The sequence below is a fragment of the Centroberyx affinis genome, unplaced genomic scaffold, assembly GCF_046629955.1.
Source record: "Centroberyx affinis isolate AG114_WGS23_722 - 3 ecotype Tasmania unplaced genomic scaffold, CSIRO-AGI_Caff_v1 ptg000480l_1, whole genome shotgun sequence".
Lineage (NCBI taxonomy): Eukaryota > Metazoa > Chordata > Actinopteri > Beryciformes > Berycidae > Centroberyx > Centroberyx affinis.
The window spans coordinates 1-22,533 of record NW_027279137.1 but is presented as its reverse complement, the minus strand read 5'-3'; the positions used below and the strand labels follow the sequence as shown (position 1 = coordinate 22,533).

General features: G+C 43.2%; 1 pseudogene; it reads right to left on the bottom strand.

Moving 5' to 3' along the window:
• Nucleotides 1-820: 820 nt before the first annotated feature.
• On the bottom strand, nt 821-19,865 carry LOC139642426 (ephrin type-B receptor 5-like; annotated as a pseudogene).
• Nucleotides 19,866-22,533: the final 2,668 nt, after the last annotated feature.

Genomic DNA, 22,533 nt, shown 5'->3' with positions numbered 1-22,533 from the left:
TGAGGACCATGAAGTTCATTCTTTCACATTTGAAGGTGATCTCAGCACAGGAATCGCAAGGTGAATCTATTGTCATTTATTTCGTATCAGTGAATATTTACCGCCATCTGTTGAAGCTAGAAATGGTGTATGAGTTTGTCATATTTCCCATGTATGGAGGCACACAAATTAAGCTCCATAGAGAATAAGGTGGCAAAGATGAATAAGAGCTGATTAGGATGACTAAGCATGATTTGAGTATCTATCTGAGGATAGTTTCTGAATCAGTTTATAAAGCATTACAGTGTAGAGTCTACTGGATACCTTATCTGATTCTATATACCATTGTCTTTCCATCTGTTGTGTCTTGGATTATTTCTATTTTTTTTATTTTTTTTCATTTTAAAACCAACCTGCTGCCCCGCAAGAGGCCTTTTCCTCTTCCAAATCCATCAAGAAAAATAAGAATTTGATCTTAATTGGCCTTCCTGGTTAAATAAAAGTTAAATAAGTATGAAACAATGCTCATTTGCAAAAGCTCAGACTTGATCATATCCAAAAGCTGTTTGACATTCATTGTCAAATGAGTAGCACAAATTTATGCACCTTGACTGAATACTCTTGGTTTTCTTGTTTTTACTTTTGGGAGCAACATTTTCATGTCATGACTGAACTGTCCCTAAATATTGATTGGAATAAGATGAAAATTCCCTTCTACTGTTGGTAGACAGGTAAAAGGTGGCAAGTGTTAGATTGATTAGATCATTCTGGACAGGTAAAATAAGAGGCAAATGCAATGATTTAAATAAAATCATATTATTTATTTTACAAATTTGCACAATTATGGAATAGTGGTGAACACTCATACAAATAAACACAACTAATATTGTGTGTAGCCTGACACACTGGCCCTCAAATCTAACACACACACACACACACACACACGCACGCTCACACACACACACACACACGCGCATCGTCATGTAGAGCATATACCTGATGTATACATAAACACAGCCTCATATACAGCATACACACATTTTACAGACACACAGGATACTTACAAAGCATTACATCTCCTTCCTTCAAGTGGAAATCAGATCAGATATTGTCCAGTTAACCCATTTCACACATTCACAACGCTTAAACGACTCAGTGACTTTACTCTAGCAATCAAACAAAAAGAGGTGAAGTGTGAAATATACACGTAAAGAAGGGTGCTGCTCTGTTTCCGCCACGGATGGAGGCTTGTGTTTGTAGTTGAGGTGAACTCCATAGAAGTACAGTATGAGCCCACGGTGAGCTCTACTGTCGCTGAGATGCCCTAAAGTGAGAGTGAGTCGTACACACAGGGCCGCTCTGGATATGCCTAAACATCCTCTGTCAAAGACAAAGAAAAAAACTGCTATACAGTTTTTTGAGAGCAAAGTGTTTACTTCACCTTGATTCTACTTTTCATCTTTGCTTAGTTTTTGTTTTCACTGATTTCAATACATTATTTTTAATTAATATCCAGTATCTAACGTGTTTCTACAATTAATTTTAGACTGGCGGCAGATACCATTTTGCTAGTACACTGAATAAACTGTCCATTTTTCTGAAGTCTAATGGTCAAATCCTCCAAGGCAAACCATAGGCTACTAGGTAGCAAACTTCATCTTTGTTTTTTGCCATCAGTTTTCAACATTTGGCTTTTTAAGTAGAGGAAGTGATATAACTTTACAAATAACTCAACAATATTAGAAAAAGGCTTTGATTGTCTTCACGCAATTCTTTGTGAGGAGAGATCTCCGTATTTAAAAAAAAAAAATATATATATTTTCATGATTTCATTCTACTCAATGAGGGTGGGGAAATTAGAAAAGGTTTGGGAGGGACAGCAGTGAGGCAAACTGGAGAATGTGGGAGAGAGGAGAGGGAGAGAGGAGAAGGTGAGAGGTAGGATTAGAGACGGGTGAAGAGAGGAGAAGGCAAACAGCAACAAAGTGAAATCTAGTAAAACACATCGAAGAATCCTCCTTCTCCTCGGCAACTCCCTGAACTCACTTCGGCCTGGACTGCAGCTCCCATGGTGCATCTCTCTTTCTGTTATTTCTCTTGAGTGATTGGTAGCAAAAGTTAGATCCACTTTTTCACCCTTCCTGGTTATAGTGTCAGGTTCATCAGAATATACAGTGGCACTCGGTGCTATTCTTGAACAAAGGCTAATCTTCTTTTTCTTTTGGCATGAAAAATGTGCTCAGTCCGAATGAATGTTGCTGAAACCAGACACAACAACCAGAGAAATGTGAAAACCTTTGAAATCCATGGCACAGTGTGTTGGTGGATTTCACACCTCCACCTGCCCCTGCGTCAGGTGGGTCCTGAGTTGCTGGGCTGCGCTGACGATCTTCCTCTGGTGGCCCAGGAGGTTCACCCCCAGACCCTGGACATCGCTGAAGAACAGAGGAGAGGAGGGGGGGTTAGTGCAACAATTCAATTTCTTGTGTGTCCTAACTGATATTTTAACCTGGAAATTGATAAAAATATATACTCACTCCATGGTGAGCCTGCTGACTCTGTCTAATGTGTCCAAGTGCGCCCGTTCAAACTCATCCTTATATCTGTCCATCCTCAGTGCCGTTAACCAATCACTGACTGTTGCTACTGACGATAAGTCTGTGGGGGTGGGGCTCAGAAGCGGCTGGGAGCAGCTTCTGCAAAGGAACAAAATGAGAGCGTTAGAGTCCATAAATATAGTATATTATACATCAAATACAGCATTGATGTGTCGGAGCCGTCGCCTCACCGAGCCTGCTCCGCCTTGAGGGAAGCAGGGTGCCTGATAAGCCGGTCCAAGGAGGACAGGAGCGAGTCGAAGCCTGGTCGGTCCCCTCTGTCAGCCTGCCAGCACTGCAGCATCAGAGAGTGGAGGGCCGGGGGGCAGTTGAGGGGGGCTGGGAGACGGTACTGGTCTGCTACTGCTTTCATCACCTAGAGACAGAGAGAGAGAGAGAGAGAGAGAGAGAGAGAGAGAGAGAGAGAGAGAGAGAGAGAGAGAGAGAGAGAAAGAGAGAGAGAGAGAGAGGGACAGGGACAGAGAGAGCGAGACTTGACATATATAAAGGGCAAATTGCTGTAAAACTGCCCTACATAAAAGGTCACAGACCACTGAGGGCTTGTAAGAGTGACTAAGAGAAAATGCTGTACTCAGTTCAGCTGTCTGGGAGTTTGTCACCATTTGTCTATTGAATACAGTATGACTGCTCCCACACTGAGGCATCATTCCCCTCCATACTCACTTCCTGATTGCTCATGTCCCAGTACGGACGCTCTCCGTATGACATCACTTCCCACATGAGTATGCCAAAGCTCCAGACATCACTAGCTGAGCTGAACTTGCGATGCTGAAAGGCCTCTGGTGCTGTCCACCTCACAGGAATCTTACTGCCCTGGAGGAGGAAGACGGAGGACAAGGACAGGAGATGAAGCAGGATTACAAAGCATGCAAGATTTTCAGAATAGCGTTAACTCCATTTCCCTGTACGCACCAGCGAGGCAGTATAAGTAGGTATGTTGTGGTCCAGGCCCCTCATGAGTCGCGACAGGCCGAAGTCGGACACCTTACACACCAGGTTGGAGTTGACCAACACGTTCCTGGCCGCCAGGTCCCGGTGCACAAAGTTTCTCTCAGAGAGGTAACGCATCCCTGCGCCGACTCCCCTTACCATCCCGACCAGCTGGAGGATGCTAAACTGGTCCTCGTTCTCCTGGAGGAGGAAGAGACAGCAGAACGGAGGGAGAGAACAGAGGAATGGGAGAGAAGAGGCAGATAATTAATGGCTTTGAACGATATGCAATCCTTAGGCTACAAAGGTGGAAGTAACTACATTTATTCATGTTACTGTAATTGAGTTGCTTTTTTGTGTACTTGTACTGTTTTGAGTATTTTTTAAAGTCAGTAATTTTACTTTTACTCAAGTACATTTTTACTGAAGTATTGTACATTTTAAATCACATCCATTACAGAGTACAACATTTTTTTCAGAAACTGTACTAACGTAAACTGAATTGTGGAGCCGTTTGTTTATGCTTTGCTTTATTTTGTAATTTCCAAACATCTAACAACATTCTCTTTTCTAAAAAGTAACTCAGTAACTTTAACTCTGAGTACATTTTTATGAGCTACTTTTTACTTTTACTTATGTAGATTTTTACACTAGCACTTTTACTTCTACTTGAGTAGGACATTCTCGTCCTCTTTCCACCACTGTTAGGTTACATAGTGAAACATGGTAGCTGTAGTGGGGAATCATTAACTAACAATAGAGCAAACATGGGAGTTGTAGATGTGATCTCACCCTGAGGAAAGCGTCCAGAGGCCCGTTCTCCATGAACTCAGTGATTATCCTCTCTGGGGGGCTGCGAGTGACCACGCCCTCCAGTTTCAGCACATTGGGGTGGTCAAACTGGCCCAGGACCCCCGCTTCACTGAGGAACATCCCCCTCTCTCTGTCGGTCACCCCCCAGCGCAGGGTCTTCACCGCTACCAGCACCTCCCTGCGCCCCAGCGGGCGGTACCGGCCCCGGGAAACCTCCCCAAACTGGGCTGGAGTGGAGAGGAGGGAGAGGGTCAGAGGAAGCATGAAGGATTAACTGTGTTGATAAAATTTGACAGAACTTCATAACAGGGTTTAAAGGTTTTTTATTGCCAGGGAAGAAAATGAGAGTCTTACCTGCACCAATCACCTCCTCAATTTTGAGGTGAGTGGGGTCGATCTCACGGGCAAACTCCTTGACTGCCTCACTGGGGTCCTCATATGTGGATGGGTCCACATAATATTTCACTCCACCTGGAAATAAAACACACTACTTGAATCTAGGAAACCTTTGAAGTTTGGCTTTTTATCTCTGTATTTCACCCTTTGTGAGCCATTGAATAACTGGATGGGAGCATTGAGCTGATGCATAGACAGCGTTATCCAACCCTTTCTACTCTCTCCTTCACTCTCTTCCCCCTGTTGACCCCCGGGGCTTGTGGACATTAGGCTGGGATCACTACTCCCATTCTCATCTAGTGCACAGCAGAGAGACGCTATACAAAACATGCCAACAACACTTTAAAACAGACATTGATGTGTGCCTGAGAATATTACTCAAATGATGTTAAGTGACAAAAAAAAAGTGAAGCGGAATTCTATTTCAAAATAAGTACTGCACCACTTGTTCTGATAAATATTGAGACATTGTCTAATTTTGAAGCAATAAAGAGTTTGTTTCCAAAACACTTCATATCCATTTGGGTGAATTATCCATTCAAGTCCATCCAAGTACTGGAATTATATATATATTTTTTGCTATAAATCATTTTGTAAGAATAGGTGTCACTTTTTTTGAATGGTGGATTTCTGATTTTGGAGTGAAGCTTTTAAAATATACCCTCATATGCTCTCACCTCGGTTACTGATGTACCTCTGGAGCCTGTCGCTGTAGGGACTCTCCCTCCTCTTACTGCCATGTAAAAACAAACACAGTGAAGAACAGTAAACACAGGAAATGAGCACACAGTTCAGAGAACAGATCAAATGTCCGATTCCCTGCACAGACCGACCGCTCACCTGCGGAACACAACCACAACCACAATCGCTGCCACGACCAGGAGGAAGGCCGCCCCGCCCATCACCGACCCGACCAGCAGAGGCAGCCGATTCTGGATCTGCTGCGAACGCTCTTCTGTGGAAGAGAAAGTACGAAAGTCATCAGCTATTACGGTCATCAGGAACGTCATCAACTACACAAAGTTTCGGATTAGAACTAATCCAAGACTCATCAGGTGCTCACACTGACCTATTATTTATCTTTTGTCTTGTCTACACATGATCTGTGATGTGTGTATCATTAAGCTGCTGAACCCAAGAGAAATTCCACCAATTCTGTTGTGTGTCAATAAAAGTGAGTGATTTCAACAAGAGAGTAAATAATTGAGAAAAATAATTCGTTCCAGGATTTGGTCTAATTTTATGCTTGTGGAATAGGCCTCTAACTGGTATTGGAGGAGTGAAGTATACCCAGAGCCAGTGTGGTGAAGTAGATGGTGTGGCTGTAGGGGCCGTAGCCTCGCTCGTTACGAGCTCTGATCTGGAAGGCATAGATGGAGCCGGGAATCAGAGAGTTGACCGTCACTGTGTTGGTCTCACTGTACACACTCACTGCACTGTCCTCATCCGAGCCCTGAGGGACACAGGACAACAAAGACATTTTGGTGACTGCTGTGGGTGGCGGTGCACACATGTCTGTGTGTGTGTCTGCCTGGGGAGTTTACCTTGTCATAGTATCTGAGCTGGTACTCCAGGATGTCCCCATTGGGTCTGTCAGGCTGAGGCCATGAGAGAGTGATGGAGTCTGGGGCGCGACTCAGCTGGTGCATCATGGGAACTGGACTGGGAACTGTGGGAGACAACAGCAGGGAGGGAGATGACTGACTTGTGAGCTGGAATAGAGTTTCCAATGACAGTACTGACTGATGGATCAGCTAACCTGTCTCTAATCACCACTATCTTTAATGGGAAAATGTGACTGTGAACTTGTGTTGTTGCTATTTTGACCACATGGGGGCAGCATTACTGAACTTGTAGAGGATATATAGTAGGGCATGAAGACAGTAAAGTAAGAGTTTTATGGAGCACCGGGCAGGGTTTGGTTACAGTGGCTGCATTGGCCGGCTTGCCTAGTTGAAGGGAACTTTCCAGCATTCCACTCCTTTTACCAATACCCAAAGTCTCTCTTGCTGACACACACACACACACACACACACACACACACACACAAGCAAAGGCATTTTTTTTCAATTAAAGTTAATGGAGTGCTCTAATCAATCTTGTTAAATTTCTTGGAAAATGGTATAATAGCCTACTTTGCCTCTACAATGCCTCATTCTCCTCTCCTCCTCACTCTACTGGTCTCTTTTCATCTCTCTTTCTGTCTCTCTTTTTCTCTTCCTCTCTCTCATGTTGTCCCTTTCTCCTTCTACTGTGACTATAATGGGAGCTGACAGGATATTGTGACCTGGAGCAACCTCCTGTCCAGAGAGCAGGAGAGGCAGGAGAGGAAAAGATGGAGCAGAGGGAGGGAGAGAGAGAGAGAGAGAGAGAGAGAGAGAGAGAGAGAGAGAGAGAGAGAGAGAGAGAGAGAGAGAGAGAGAGAGAGAGAGAGAGAGAGAGAGAGAAACCTCAGACACACACACACACACACACACACACACATACACACACACACGCTCACCTGACTGGCTGGTAGTGAAATTGATGCTTGTGTATCGAGGTGGGAAAGGACTCAGAGCCGATACTTCATTGATAGCTTGCACCTGCCAGTCAAAAGCACAAATCACACACAGTATGTTTTTTTTTTCCTTTCTGACATCATTCAGCATTCAAAAAAATAAGGCCTGACACTTCACAGCATTCACTATTCGGCCAGTCAACAAACACGAGTAAATGGGAAATAACTGCCTATTATAAATAAGAAATAAGCCATGATTTATCCAAGCCATGCCAAGCTAAATAATGAATGTTACTGTGTATTTGCTGATGTGGAGCTTATGGAATAATAGAGCACAGAGGACCCGCCTCCGCTATCGCTTCAGGAAGTGTTTTACCATTCACAGAGTTTCTTTAAAAGCTGGTTCCAATTGCCTCCACTGATTCAATCCATAAATTCTCCAGTAAACCCAGAATGCAATACAGGTTGAAAACAAGTACAAGAAATCTTTTTTTTGTCACAAAAATTTGAAATTCCATTACATTATGGGTCCGCTGTTAGACAATTTTAGACGGTGATGGGGGAGCAGGGGTGCTTTATAATGGACTGTTCTCCCAAGTGCTGCTGGGATTTGTAGTCCAGTACCTGTATGAGATAGGTGACTCTGGTCAGCAGGTTGTTGAGGGTGACCTTGGTTTGTCGTAGGTTGGTCTGGGAGGGGCTGTAAGTGACGGCCTCGCCGCACCAGGAGCACGTCGCTGGGTTGGTGAAGGTGGCTGAGGGGCAGATGCGGCACACGACCCCGTACCACACCTCACTGCGGCCGCCCATGTCCACTGGGGGGCGCCACCTCAGGGACACACCACCATCCCCACTCTCATACTCCCAGGAAATAGAGACAGGGGCAGATGGAGGACCTGAAGACAGAGAGAGAGAGAGAGAGAGAGAGAGATGGAGAGGGGGGGGGGTGACAGAGAGAGAGAGAACCAGAGAGAGAGGGGAGAGGGAGAAAGAGAGAGAGGGGGAGGGAAAGAGAGAGACAGAGAGAGAGAGAGAGAGAGAGAGAGAGAGAGAGACAGAGAGAGAGAGAGGAGGAGTGGTTATACATACATATTGTATGCAGTGTACACTTAGCTCTGGATGGAAGCATCTGCTAAAAAGTTTAAGATATGAAAGGCAAAGACATTTAACCATGTAAAATAAATGGAAATAACTTTCTAAAAGAAAGTTTTGCCAGTGGGACAATTTAGCCTAAGTGAGTAAAGGGACTAAATATTTACCACCTGGATTTTCAGTTACAGGAATTTTACACTTTTACATAAAGATTCTTGAATTTCCATTGCATTTTGATAGAAAATAGTGCTTTCCAAAAATCAAAAAAGGATATATTTTGATTTTATTTTGTTGCTCAAGAAAACATGCACAAAGCCATTTTTTTCATGTACGTCTGTACATCGGGCTCTGAGTGAAGATATGTGTCTCCACTATACAGTATGTTCTCACACCCTAAGGAACTGACAAATCACTTCACTGCGGCTCCTTGAACACTTCCTAGAAACGCAGACGCAAACACACAGACGCGAAGCTCACTTGTGCACGAGGAAGAGTTGGCGTCGTTGCCGGCCCGGTAGAAGCCGCTGCGACATTCACACACACTTGATCCCTCCTGGCTGGTTCTGCTGTTGGAGGGACAGACTGAGCAGGGAACGGAGCCAGACGTGGACTTGAAGTAGCCCACCGGACAGGCTGCAGAGAGTCAGGGAGACACGCAGAGGAAGAAGAGGCTGAGCTTCATTCACAATTTATAATCAAATAAATATAAAGTGACACAATGTTCCCTCTTGGCCGGTGGTGTCCAGTCCTGCACCATCGAGGAGTCTGCAGGTTTTCATTCCAAACAAACACTACAGCATCTGATTTCACTGATTAGCACACCTTCAACCAGAGAGGAAGAAATTAATCAGTGAAATCAGCTGATGTGGTGTTTGGTTGGCATGAAAACCTGCAGACTCTTAAAGGGCAAAGGACACCGCTGGTTTTAGACATTTAGAGGGAACACTGAAAAACGGCAATGGAGTGGAGTACAGCCAAAACTGAAAATGTCATCATTTGGCATCACATTTTATTGAGACCTATAATATTAAAACTAGGAATGAAAAATATTTCAAAAAGCTGAAAAAATAAACGAGACTACAATGAAAAGCTGAATGTGTCATAAAACTAAAACTCAAACTACAATAAACTACCCCCAAAACTGAAATAGGATAAATGTCAACACTTGTTTTCAGTTTTAGTCTTTTGATTAGTACTCTAATGAGAGAGAATAGAACCAGATCATTCATTCATTCATTCATTCTATCAATATTTTGATACATACAATGGCTGTCAAAAGGTAATTTTCTACTGCACACACATGACAGAAAAGGGGTGATGTGTAAAGAAGACAGACAGAAGAGGAGTCAGGGGAAAGCACAATAATTTAATAAACAAAAATATCTCCCACATCTCTGATTTAATTTAAAATGCATTCTCACTTAAAATACATACGTATTTTGATCCCAGCCATATCTCAGCTGACCGAATAGCAGAAGAAAACCTTATGAACTTAATAAACTGCATTTGCCATTTCAGCCAAAGCCTTTGTTGTTGTCTGAAGTGAAAGTCCCTTATCATCTGCATTCTGCTGTCTCTACTTTCTGAAGCTGTTTCGATTAAAGCTATTTTTTTTGCAGATCTCATCATGTTCCTCTGTCAACTTTTATTATCCCATACTGTTTATCGTTTCGGCCCATTAATGTCAGTATTTAAGCATCAAGTTGTGCTCGGCTTGTGGCTCCCTTTGACTCAATGATGTATCTAAAACACTGTTGTCTGTGTTGGCATTGTGCAGCACAGTAATTTGTCCACACTGGATTAGGAGGGAGCAGGTTTGCACCAATCACCCACATTGCCTTTTTGAAAATGGCAAAGCAGAATTGAACTAAAGTTGGGGATAGATAAAAAGTAATCACTATCCACTGCAAGTAGGCAAAAAACTCAATAAGGCTTAAAGTAAAACCAAGGCTAGTATGCATTCCATCAAAACCAAATTAATATATATGAATATGATTCAAGTTCAAAGCATGCATGCAATCAAAGCTTTTTTTTTATTATGAATATTATGATGTATTTTTTATGAGCCCAGTGGTGGGGCTTCAGGAAGGGATGCTGACATGAGGGATACTGGAGTTATTTGAGTATAACGAAGACTTTTTATTTTGTATATGCAATCATAATGTACCCCTGATGTATACATATGATTTCAAAAGTTCAAAGCATGCATGTATAACCTCACATACTCACACACACATACAGTACATGTAAAGAATACCATTTGAAACTACAGGCTGCTGCCCTGAACAGATTACATTTTACTGTGGGAAAGTGTGAAAATCAGTGAAATGTGCCAGTTGTTAATGTCGACCCCAGGATAGCAGGCAGGGAACTAAGGTCGAGGAAACATGTCTGCTGCCTCCTACTGCTGTCTGCCTCTTGAATATACATTCTGAGACTATGAGAATATTAAGTGCCTATGGGCTGTTTCTCTTGCCATTTTTACACAGTGTGGGAATGCCTTGAGCAGCGTCGACTAAAGGTTGCATCCTTCAGAGAGAGGTACCTTTATCTGTATGCTAAAGTGTGTGTCCATGCTCATAGTGATGCCTACAGTAAGACTGTCTTGAATCCCTTAAGAGAACATGGAGAGTGTAACTGGCAAACCTGATAACACCTGACACAAAACCTCAAATAAGCATCTCTTCAAATGTTTTTAAAGGGTGTAAGAGTGTCCGAGTGCTGTTAGAGATCAGGCAGAGATGGAGAACGAGAACGGGAGAGACAGAGAGAGAGGAGAGAGCATTTGTGTGTGTGTGTGTGTGTGTGTGTGTGTGTGTGTGTGTGTGTGTGAACACAAGGAAACATGTTCTTTAAGGTCAGTGGGGGTGAACACCTAACACGCCCTCCGACCTCATTTATATAACCTTGTCAAGAACATGTACCATGCCTAAAATTTGACACAGTGGATGTGTCTGTGTGTGTGCTTGTGTGCATGTGTGTGTGTGTGTCTGTGTGTATAGGCGGAGGAGACGTAAAGAGCAGCGTGGGAGGAGAAGGGAAGATGGAGTGAAAGAGGGAAAGTATAAACAGATAAAAGGCTTTCTGTGTTCTCACTCGTCTGAGAGAACTGCATTTGCTTCCAAACAGGTGTGAAGAGGAAAAGAGGGAGAGACAGAGAGGGGGAGAGAGAGGGTGAGAGAGAGAGAGAGAGAGCGAGAGAAGGAAAGGGAAAGGAAGGAACGAGATAAAGATGGGAGAACAAAGTAGAAGAGGTGAACATGGAGAGAAAGAGAGATTGCAAGAAAGAGACATGGTTGGATGAATTGGAGTGCAAAGAGATGAAATGAGATGGGGCAGCAGTTGGAGGAGAGAAAGCCGTAATGCGAGAGGATGAATGGTACGATTATGGATATGAGAGCCAGACGGTGGGTATGATGGGATGGAATAGACAGAAAATGTGGATGATGGCTGGAATGGAAGAAAAGAGAGAGAGAGAGAGAGATGGGGGAAGGCAGCAGGAGAGAGACAACTGTAGAGCAGAGGAAGAGAAGGAAATAGTTTCATCTATCTTTTATATCCCAGGCGCACATTATCAGACGTGTTCTCTTACAGCTGTGACACGAAACACGACTTTGCTACAAAGCCTCCTCATCGCTGTTACGAGCTCCAGCGACAGTGCGACCCCCCTCCACACACACACACACACACACACACACACACACACACACACATACACACACACACACACACACACTCACACACACACAACTGATTGCAGCCTATCAGAACGCATGCCCTCTGCCCTCTCGCTCTGTCTGCACCCCCCGCTCCCTCCATCCCTCTCTCCATCTTTCTGTCAGCACACAAAGGAGACTTAATACAGTTCATGGCCATCATGAACAGAAAGCGCACATGCCTTCACATCGGTACACCCGGGGAAGTAAGGAGGGAGAGAAGGGAAAGAGGAAAAGAGAGGGGAGAAAGGGAGGAGAAGGGGAGAGAAATTCACTAACAAACAGCAGTGGATATTGTAGCGTAGTGACAACCACAGAGAGGAGGGGTGCGTGTTTATTTAATCTTTTTTTAAGCAGGCAAATTAATTACTAAAGAAATATCTTATTCACAATGACAGGCTGGCAATTTAAGAGACAGGAGATGAATGAGAGAGAGAGAGGCAGAGGAAAGACATGGAGAGAGAGACATGGAGAGAGAGAGAGAAATACAGATCAGGAAGAGAAAGAGAAAGAGAGACAATGACATGGGGATTGGGATTAGGTTGGCAATGAGTACAAGCATTCAGAGAAAGAAAATTGAAACATGGCGACAAAAAAATTAAAGAACGATTGGAAAAAAAAAGAATTTAAAAAGAGATAAACAGAAATAGACAGAAAGATGGCAATGAAGTGTGTAATTTGCCGTTAACGTAATACTTTGGTATTTAGATCACTGACCCAATTTCTCTCTTTCTCTCTTCTTCCCTCTCTCGTGTGCTCATTCCCTCTTTTGGCTCCCAGCATTATAATCTCTCTCTCTCTCTCTCTCTTTCTCTCTCTCTCCCGCTCTCTCGCTCTCAGACACACACACACACACACACACACAGGCTCAATCGCAGATGCGACCACACAACAGGAAAGATGGGTACACATGGTTCCAACCGTAAATGCCTTGTTAGTTTCTACCGTCTCTCCATCTTTCCGTTCCTCTCTCTTCCCTCGCTCTCTATCCCTCCCATGTGTTTGTGACATTCTGTCATTCGGTACAGCCAGGAAATAGAGTCTGAATCATAGCATGGTCTAATATCATCCATTTCCCTTTAAGCTCCTGCAGCACAAAGCCTTATGTAAAAGCAAGTCATGCTCTGCTGGATTTTCCCTCTGTTCATACTTTCCACAGTACATGAAATATACTGTAGCACTAATTAAGTTGGGGCTTTATTTAAATAGTCACAAAGGAAATAACTCCTTTGCACACAAGCATCTTAAGTATTTTAAAACACCTTGTACACCGGCCTAATAAATACCACAGCCTAAAGTAACACAAATCCTCATCAGATTATATTAAATATGAATTAAGGGTGAACTCGAACTAGGCATGATAAACGTCATGGCAACCACAAACCTGATGAAAACAATCTGAGTTGACCCTTATCATTGCATTATTTCCTCTGACCATCCCATACACCCAATAAATTCACTCCGGCTGTGACATAGACAGCTGTGACATAGTTTGTGTCCAATTTCAATTGTTGTCATTGGCTGGCGAGCTCCCTGGCAGCCAATCTATTTCTCATTGATCATTTCACTCAATATTTTACTATATTGACTGAAATATTTTGCCCAAAGCTTGACCTTTATAGATTGGAAAATCATTTGAACACAAACATTGGTAATTGGTCGTCCAGTCGTGGTGACATTTCGGAAAAAAAATTAACAAGCATACCTACGATTGCTTGATCTGAAAAAGGGATGCTGTCCGAAAAATCAATCCTGTCATGACTGACTGAGTTTTTGGCTACTACAATGAAGCTACCCAGACTCTTTGGTGAAAGCGTCTGTTTGGGACCAGGCTATCACCCATCATGTTACACTCAAATCCAATAACCCACACTTCTACTTTTCCCCTGCCCAAGTGTTTTTGCGTCCCACCATATCATGCCCCAGGATAGTGAACATTGCTGTACTAGGACGATGCTTTCTTGGTGACAAACCAGGACAATCTGACATGTTGAATATTTAACTGTCAGACCTCGCTCACAAACCGCTGAAAATATCAACATGGGTCCAATTTAACTCACGGCCCCCTGTGAGTAAGCCTGTAATTTGAGCTTTCTGCACTAATCCTGGGCCCAAATCCTCGACAGCGACTTAATATTCCAGAGGAATCGAATAGAAGGAAAAGGCTTGTCTGAGAGTGATGTAGGGCCAGCGAGGACCTGCTTGGGGAGCCCATACTAAAGGACTGTTTCATGTTTGGCTGAACAGGTGTAATTGTGTCTCATGCTCGGTCGTGCTTCCGCCTCTGCTCTCCGCCTCTCCGTCTCCCTCGTGGGATGCAAATGTCAAAGGAGGAAAACATCCTGCTTCTGCTTGGCAGAAAAACCCCCAACTCAGACAGCTCCTTGTCTTCTGCTTCTGCCCTTATCATTTTTCGAAAGATTGGAGATGAGTTTTTTTTCTGAAGATGAGCCTTGAATGTCAGAGCGATCAAAGAAGCCCAATGTGTGTCCTTTTTATTTCTATCTGACAAAGTGGCAGCTGCTTTTTCATCAGTGTCTTACTTTGCAGTTGACTATATAATTTATCACTAGTCCAAACCCACATGGCGGGGTGTTGTGTTGGAATATCTGAATGATCAAAAGAACTGTGTGAATCACACACATAGTAGATTAACAGGGGACTGTGTAGCTTTTCTAGCCATTTTCAATCTCAGTACAATAGCCTTCTCAAATGCTATTGTCATTGTGGGGCTTTCAGATTCTGATTCTGGATCCCGTTTGCTAATCATTCTGTTCATAAAATATGTAATATAATGTAAGTATAAATGACATATGACAAAGTTATTACATATTTCAACGCATTACTGGATTAAAAAAAAATATTGAGCCATGAGACTCCACTTCTCTACATGTCTGCTGCTCTCCACCGCTGTCTAGTAGTGCTACAGTCTTCTAACTTCCACTCCACTCTGCTCTATTTGTTTTTATAACATTAACTACTTGTACATATTCTTGTAAATATTTTATATACTTATTTGTAGATTGCTGATACTGTTCTTGGAGAGGATCAATTGTTATTGTTTTTTTTTTTAATACTTTAGTCTTCTCAGTAGCTAGCTTGGTTTCATTTAGCACGCACAGCTGTGTGACATCAGGGACAAATGCTGGAAGGCTATAAGCTAAGTATGGCTAGCATTTTTATTTCCTTTGCAGCTTCAAAACCCATCAGAATCAGAATCACCTTAACAAATAGAGAAATACATAATAGAGGAACCCTTGATAGCAAAAATAGTCAATATTAGCATTGGGTCGTAGTTGAAGGCAATCATGTGCATAGCTTTACAGTCAGTATTCTCATATGGACATCCAACAACGCCACCCTGTACTCATTCACGAAAATAGCAAGGCAATTTAATAAAATAGTTTTCAATGAAGCATGCATCCTGCAAATGAACATTACTGCTCTTCAAATATCTTAACTGTAGATACAGTTAGCAATGACGTTTTGTTTTTTAACATCAGACCATTGACTAGTTTTACTACTCAGTCTAATCATGTCGCTATAACATAGCCCTTTATCCAAGCTGGTAGGAGTCTAGGCCTAACAGGTCTGGGTACCAAGTGTGTCCTCAATCTCTGACTGGGATTTCTCCAGTGCTTTGTTAGAGTCTGTATGTTGGCTCAACTCTGCAGGGCAGCAAGCTGTGAGGCATTTCATATTGTTCCTTCATCCAGCAGGTAAGAGCCTTTGCTTTTCATTTGTACCACAGTCCTTGTTTGTGTGAATATCTGTTCTCCCTTTTTTTTACTTTCCATGTAGTGAGGTCCTGATCTTTTTTTAAATTATTTTTAATGAATTGGAAACCGTTTGTTATTCAACACTGCCCTTTGTAAAGTAAGCTCAATCAATCCAGTCAAAACTCAGCAGTGACATGCAGACGTCTGAACTCCAACTGTCTGTAGTGAACTAACTGTGGTCTCATCTTTCAAGCAAGCCAAGTGATGTTCACATACCTTGTTGCACACTTGCAGGAGGGGCAGAGTCTGAGAGATTAAGCCTACTGTAGTGTGGAGAGGGCAAACTATAGCGTGACAGTGAATGCTCCATTAAATGGCAAAAGCCCACATTATCCACCACCGTGAGGGGCTGGTCATCCAGTTAAATAAACTCTATAATCGTCTCTGTTATTTATTTATTTATTTGTTTAGATTTTTTGCTGTCATGGGGTGATTGATCTAGTTTTTCAGGGAATCCTCTATGTTTGCTGCTTGAGCTCAGACTTCTTCTGAGCTTCTTTGAGAACTCCTTGTACTCCTAGAGAACTTGAGAACTCCTTGCACTAGAAGGCAGGTGCTTAAATTGTAGTTCGGTTCTCATACGTCGACCGTGGAGCAGGTCTGAAGCTGTTACTCCAGTAGTTGAGTGAGGTGTTGCTCTATAATCCATGAGGAAGGTTTGAATGAACAATACGCAGCGATCTCCTTGGATAGAAGGCAGGAGGCAATCCATCAAAACTCGATTAAATCTTTTGATTATTTAACTTGCACGAGGGTATACAGTATACAGTAGATTTGAGATTAAAGATTCCTCGCTCTATCAGGAAATCAGAAAGGGTAGAAACAAACTGATGTCCATGTCTGTCACCAGCTCTTTCCCTCTGGAGAAAACACTTGGATAACAATCAGCAGAATCAACTCTGGGTGCAAAAGCAACTTCAGACCATTTACTGAAATAATCTGCAAGCGTTATAGCATATACCTGGGTCTGCTGGTGCAGTCTCTGATGGTCCAACAATGTTGATGGAAAATTTTTCCCACGCAGCAGCTGGCATGGGCACAGGTCAGAGTGGAGCATCATGGGTAACAGACAATTTGTCATTCTGCCTGCATGTGTTTCTGATTTGCGACCCTTCACATTCAATTCAAGAAAGTAGATTTACAGTAGATTAATAGTGGACTGTGTAGCTTTCAAGTACAATGATGTGTTGTGCGGAGCTTTATACTCAGTATTCTCTAATGGATATTCAACTTGTGGCCATTTACTATTAGTGAACATAAGACGGGGCAATTACATTGCAATTCCTCTTTCTTCTTTCATTCTTTGCCCCCCCCAATAGAACTAGCCATTCTTTGCCCCCCCCAATAGAACTAGCATTATTATACAAGTCTAACAGGTGCTACAAATTGTGTTGAATTATGTATTCACTGAAACGCCTGTAGGTTATGATGTCACTTCCAGTAAGTGGAGGTAAATGTCAGTCAACAGCTAGATGAAGCAAGTGCTTTCCAAAGTGCTGGTGACCGAACAATGGACATTTTACAAGCTGGTATGTCTGTAATTATAGCTTCCTACACATGTACAAGTTCAGTACAGTACAGTGTATCATTTGCTCACTTTCTGCCATTATTCAATGACCTTCATGCTTAATTAAAAGAAAAAAAAAGTACAAGGTCTTATACTTAAGAAAGTTTGGTGTTCCACTTTCTTGTGAGAACAATTGCGCCTTGGCTGTTAATAATCCTCGGTGACTGCATAGCCAGTTAACTGTCTGTCTCTCCTCTCAGTATTCCCAGGGAGCCATGCAGGACAACAATGTAATGATGCCAATCCACATCATTAGTCAGTGAACTGATCAACAAAACATAATCAAATGAGAGTTGGAACAAAAAGCCAGAGCAGCGTGGGCAGCAGTTCTTTGGATCATTCATGGAGCGTCTGTGGAAGCCTTTGCTCCAGTCAGGGGCGAGGAGTTTCCAAGGGTCATTTGTCAGTAAATATCAATCAAACGCAGACAAACACAAGTGGCGGACAGAGCACAGATGTAAAGCAAAAGAGCATGAACACATTTCACAGCTGACTTGGCAGGGTTGGAGGATTAATTGTGCTAGAGTTAGCTAGCCTGGGAGGGCCCCCATACTTGGGAGGTGAGCAATTATAGCCGTTCAAGTTCCTGGTAGACTAGACTTTTAATATCCACTGTCATCCTGACATTTACAGTCCTCAGACACGGACTGACACATGCTGTGTACGTGCACATATGTGGGCAGAGATTAAGAGATTAAATGAACAGCAAGGCTTCCAAACACATTTGAGCACACACACACACACTCACACTCACTCTCACACATACATATAGAAACACATACAACCATACACTGTCTCATCCCCCCTCATGCTGTCCTTACTTCCCTCAGGATTGTTGCCTGCTCATTTCTTTGAGTCATTAACTTGTATCCTCTTATCTTTCACTCTCCCTCCATCTATCCCTCTTTTCCCTCCACTCCCCCTCTCTCCCCCTGCGGTTTCTGTCACTTGTTCACAGACGAGTGGCCATTACATCGCTATGACCTAAATGTGTCACATCCCTCCCACTATTCCTCTCTCCCTCTTTCCCTCCTCCCGCTCTCTTCCTATATCCCTTCCTGTCCTTCTGGACATTTCTCAAAAAGTGTTTTTTTCTTTCACCGACTCCCACTTTGGGAAGTGTGAACGCTTTTGACCAGCATTGCAACTGCTGACCTTAGCACTATCTGTCTGGCTCTCAGCTGTATACTCCACACTCCACTATGTGAGTATCTCCTCTCCTCTCCTCTCCTCTCCTCTCCTCTCCTCTCCTCCTCTCCTCTCCTCTCCTCTCCTCCTCTCTGGTAAGACCCAGTTAAGAGTAAATTGTAGTTGTAGCAGCTCTGATCTGACAGGCTCCCTGTATCCCCAAAGGTGTGTTCCCCTCTTCATCTAAAACACAAACTTGTGAGCGAGAGTGGATTACTAAATCTCTCATGTCTCTCGTTGTTCACTACTGATGACAATAAAGTTACACACACACACACACACACACACACACACACACGCACACACACAAAACACAATACTATGAATACAATGTGTCCTCTATGTGTCCACTGTGTGTACTATGTGCTACATGGAGAGGATACTGTCTCTCCCTTCTCATCCATCCTATCCTGACCTGGCCTGTCCGCCCCCGTCTCCCTCTGGCCCCTATGTCAAACTCAGTTGTGTATCAGAGTGACGGCAGCTCCTTCACATATTGATCCAGACAGTTAGTGACTCAGGAAACACCAAGAAGAGAACTGACAGCAGGCGGAGAGCATGCCCAAAAAGTTGCCGATTAGGAGCCTGTCATTTTCTTTTGACATTGCAGTTCAATGAGTTCTTCTGAACAGAGTTATTCTCACTTTGTGCATTTAACCATGATCAAAAAGGAGGCTGGATTTGATGGAGACACTGTACATAACAAATCAAAAGAACATGCAGTGAATATATGATCCATCTCCATGGGAATCAGTCTGATCAGTATACTGTAGATCTTCAGACTTACCCAAGCAAGCGGAGCCGTTGAGATTTGGCTCAAAGCCTTCATCACAGACACACCCTCCTACGGGAACCATCCATTCCCCTTCAGCGTTGCAGTGCATGCGAGGGGCAGTGCCTCCTTGTGCTTTGCTGTTGGGGACGCACGTCCCGCTCACAGGCACTAAGGCAGTAGGTTCAGCCCCTGAAGGAGTGGCCGGGTAGGACGCCAAGTAGCGGCTGGTGGCTGGGCAGCGGCGGTAGAAGATAGACACACCCATTAGGGAGACACAGGCGCCGCTGTCGACAACGGCCAGGACGAACCTGAAAAAGGGTGAGGGGTCAAGGTGGCAGTAAAACCCTTGGGATTGAGGCAAAATTAGTGTAGTGAAGTGATGGTTACCCGTTGCGTGTGAGTGGGGCGAAGCTGCGTGTCTTGATGTTGATCCGGCGGTATCGGTTGGGTTGATACTGGTGAGGCGAACTGGGCTCCACCTTGGAGAAACTCTTATCTGCTGCTATGGTGTCAATCTTCACCCAGCCCTCCCTGGTATCCTTCTCTCCACTGGAAGGCTGGAGTGAGGAAAGGGTAGAGTGGACAGGAGATGGAGAACAACAACAGTGGAGGGACGGAGAAGAGGGAACGATAATGAGTGGTCAATAGAAAACAAAATTGCATGGGAAGAAAATGTGGTCGACAGTATAAGGAAAAGGGTAGGAAAACAAGAGGAAAATTATGGACATTAAAATAAGATGGTTGGCAGATGAATAACAGAGATTGGATTGGATTGGAAAGAAACAGTGGAATAAATCAAGGGAAGAAAAACAGAAACGGCAAAGAAAAAAATTAAACATGATGAAAAGAAATTCAAATAAAGTTCAGAGTTGTCCCATATTTTTCCAGCGAATGCAGTTGTCTCAGGCAAATGTATAACCTATAGCAGTTTATTGACGAGGGTAAATGTTGAGATCTACTCAGTCACAGTGGGGGTCCGTGTTCAACTCCCCCTGAGACTTTCATGGCTGCACTGCTTCCTGCCCTTCTGTGACTCTCCTCTTATTCCTCATCAGGCTTTGATTTGCATTTTTAAACAGCATCTCACGTTCCCTAAGGAGAAATGCATTCATCTATACAAATACTGCATCCCTCCCTCCGTGACTGTGACTGCACATGTTAGCTGAGGCAGCAAGGGCTCAGCACTTTCAACCGTCTCAGAAAAAAAACAACAACGTGGTAACTGGTCTTTCCAGATACCACAAGGCTCAAGGCTGAGAGAACTTCTGATCATGAGTGTGAAATGGTCAATGTCGTTTATTTTATGCCGTTGAAGTGTAATTAGTGGGACTGAAGTGAGATCTCTGGAGACCACAGCAACACATTTTTGCATTTTGTAAACCGTAGTCGCCACGAGCATGTGCTTCACACCAGTGTGGCCTGGGGAGGCTGTCAATCTCCACAGCTGTTCTTGGCAAGCATAACAATAATCATGGTAATTATACAACTCCTCCTTGTCAAGGGATGATGAGAGGCTTTCCTGTTTTGGTGTAACATTAGCGTGACAATAATGAAATTTACATTTTACTTTGCTCATTATTCAGTCTGAATCTTTTGCCTAGAGCAATTTTCAGTGTTCCCAAAATAGCAGAGAAAAATAGAGGCTGTACTTCCGATTGAATTCAGTAGTAAATAGATGTTGCCAAAACAGAAGATCATAGTTACTAAACAATTCAAAATCCCAATTTTATTTGTTTACCCATCCACTTTGTCTCTGAAAGGATGCTGAGATGCCAGAGAAAATTTTATTTCTGGCAACACACTTGAGCATGCCAGTACTACTAACCAGACATGCAGGGCAAACGGCCTGGGCCTCAAAACCCCAGGTTCACCAGTTCATAAAATTGTAATTTAATTAAAAATGTAAATTTGCCCTTTCAGATAAATTTGCATACTTCTCAGCAATCTTGAAGTGTGTATTGAACAGTTTGTAGTATCATTTGCCTTACTTATCTGATGGGACAGGCATTTTATAGGTGGGTAAATCGAGGGGGGCCGGGGTGCGGGGGTCTACTATTGCTATTGCACTGTAACACACTGGATTCAAACTGGGGGGTCCAAAGCTGGAAATCAAACACAGCCATAGGAGACATGTAAGGCTGACATTATTGCAGGCAGGACTTATTGGTTACATTAAACACTACAGAGGAGGACTTTTTGTTCAATATCCCCTTGGGGATCAATTAAGTTCCTCTTATCTCATTAAAGTAAAATTATGGTACAGGAGGTGTAGCTTGTTCATGTTTCCTTCATGACACTTAAAATATAGCCTAATTATATAAATACAACAATGGTAATTACTTGGCAATTACAATCTACCTGACACTGTCACTGCTCTATTGCCTCACCTCAGCAGCCCAGGTCCTCTCCAGTTCCCTCTGGGAGTCGGCCTGTTTGTAGTACAGGGTGAGCGTCTCTCGGCAGGTGGGCGATGGTGAGCGCAGGCTGGCACAGTCACGCACAGAGAAACGCAACGTGACAAACACCCGTGGTGCTGAGTGGCGGTACAGGAAGGGTGTAGCCAACCAGTTGTCTTGGAGACGGGGGTTTTGGTTGACATTACAGACCTCGAAGGTTCGTATGAGCTTCCCACGGTCGTCCAGAATGCTGACCTCATCCCACTGAGAGAGACAAACAGTATTATGAGCTTGCATAAACTCAACTTTGAACAAGTGAAACATGATCTTGAACAGGCGGCCATAGAATAGGCATTGTGTAAACTGTTAAGATCCTTGTATGTTTATGGTTTGCACACAGTTCTTCTCTCATACCTCAAACGATGGTGTATATGTTACAAGTTAAACATTCAGAATATTGCCAGTGCCTTTGACATGTGGCTCCTGTCCTTTGTTAACATCTCAGACCGTTGTTTGGCATCTTTATCCTTTGCGAGATATGTATGATATGGTATCTGTTTGCTCTGATTTAACATTTATCACTATGAAAGGCTTTCATTGTAACAGGTAACAGGGAAACTCATAAAAACTGTCCAAGAAAAATGCCATGTTGACCCCTTTTTCCTGAACAATTGCTCCATTGACCATTTTACAGCATTTATAGAATAATCTTCTCTTCCTCCTCACTAGACACTGTGTCAGGGTGCAAAAAGGTGAACTTTAGTAAAAAAAAAAAAAAGAGTGA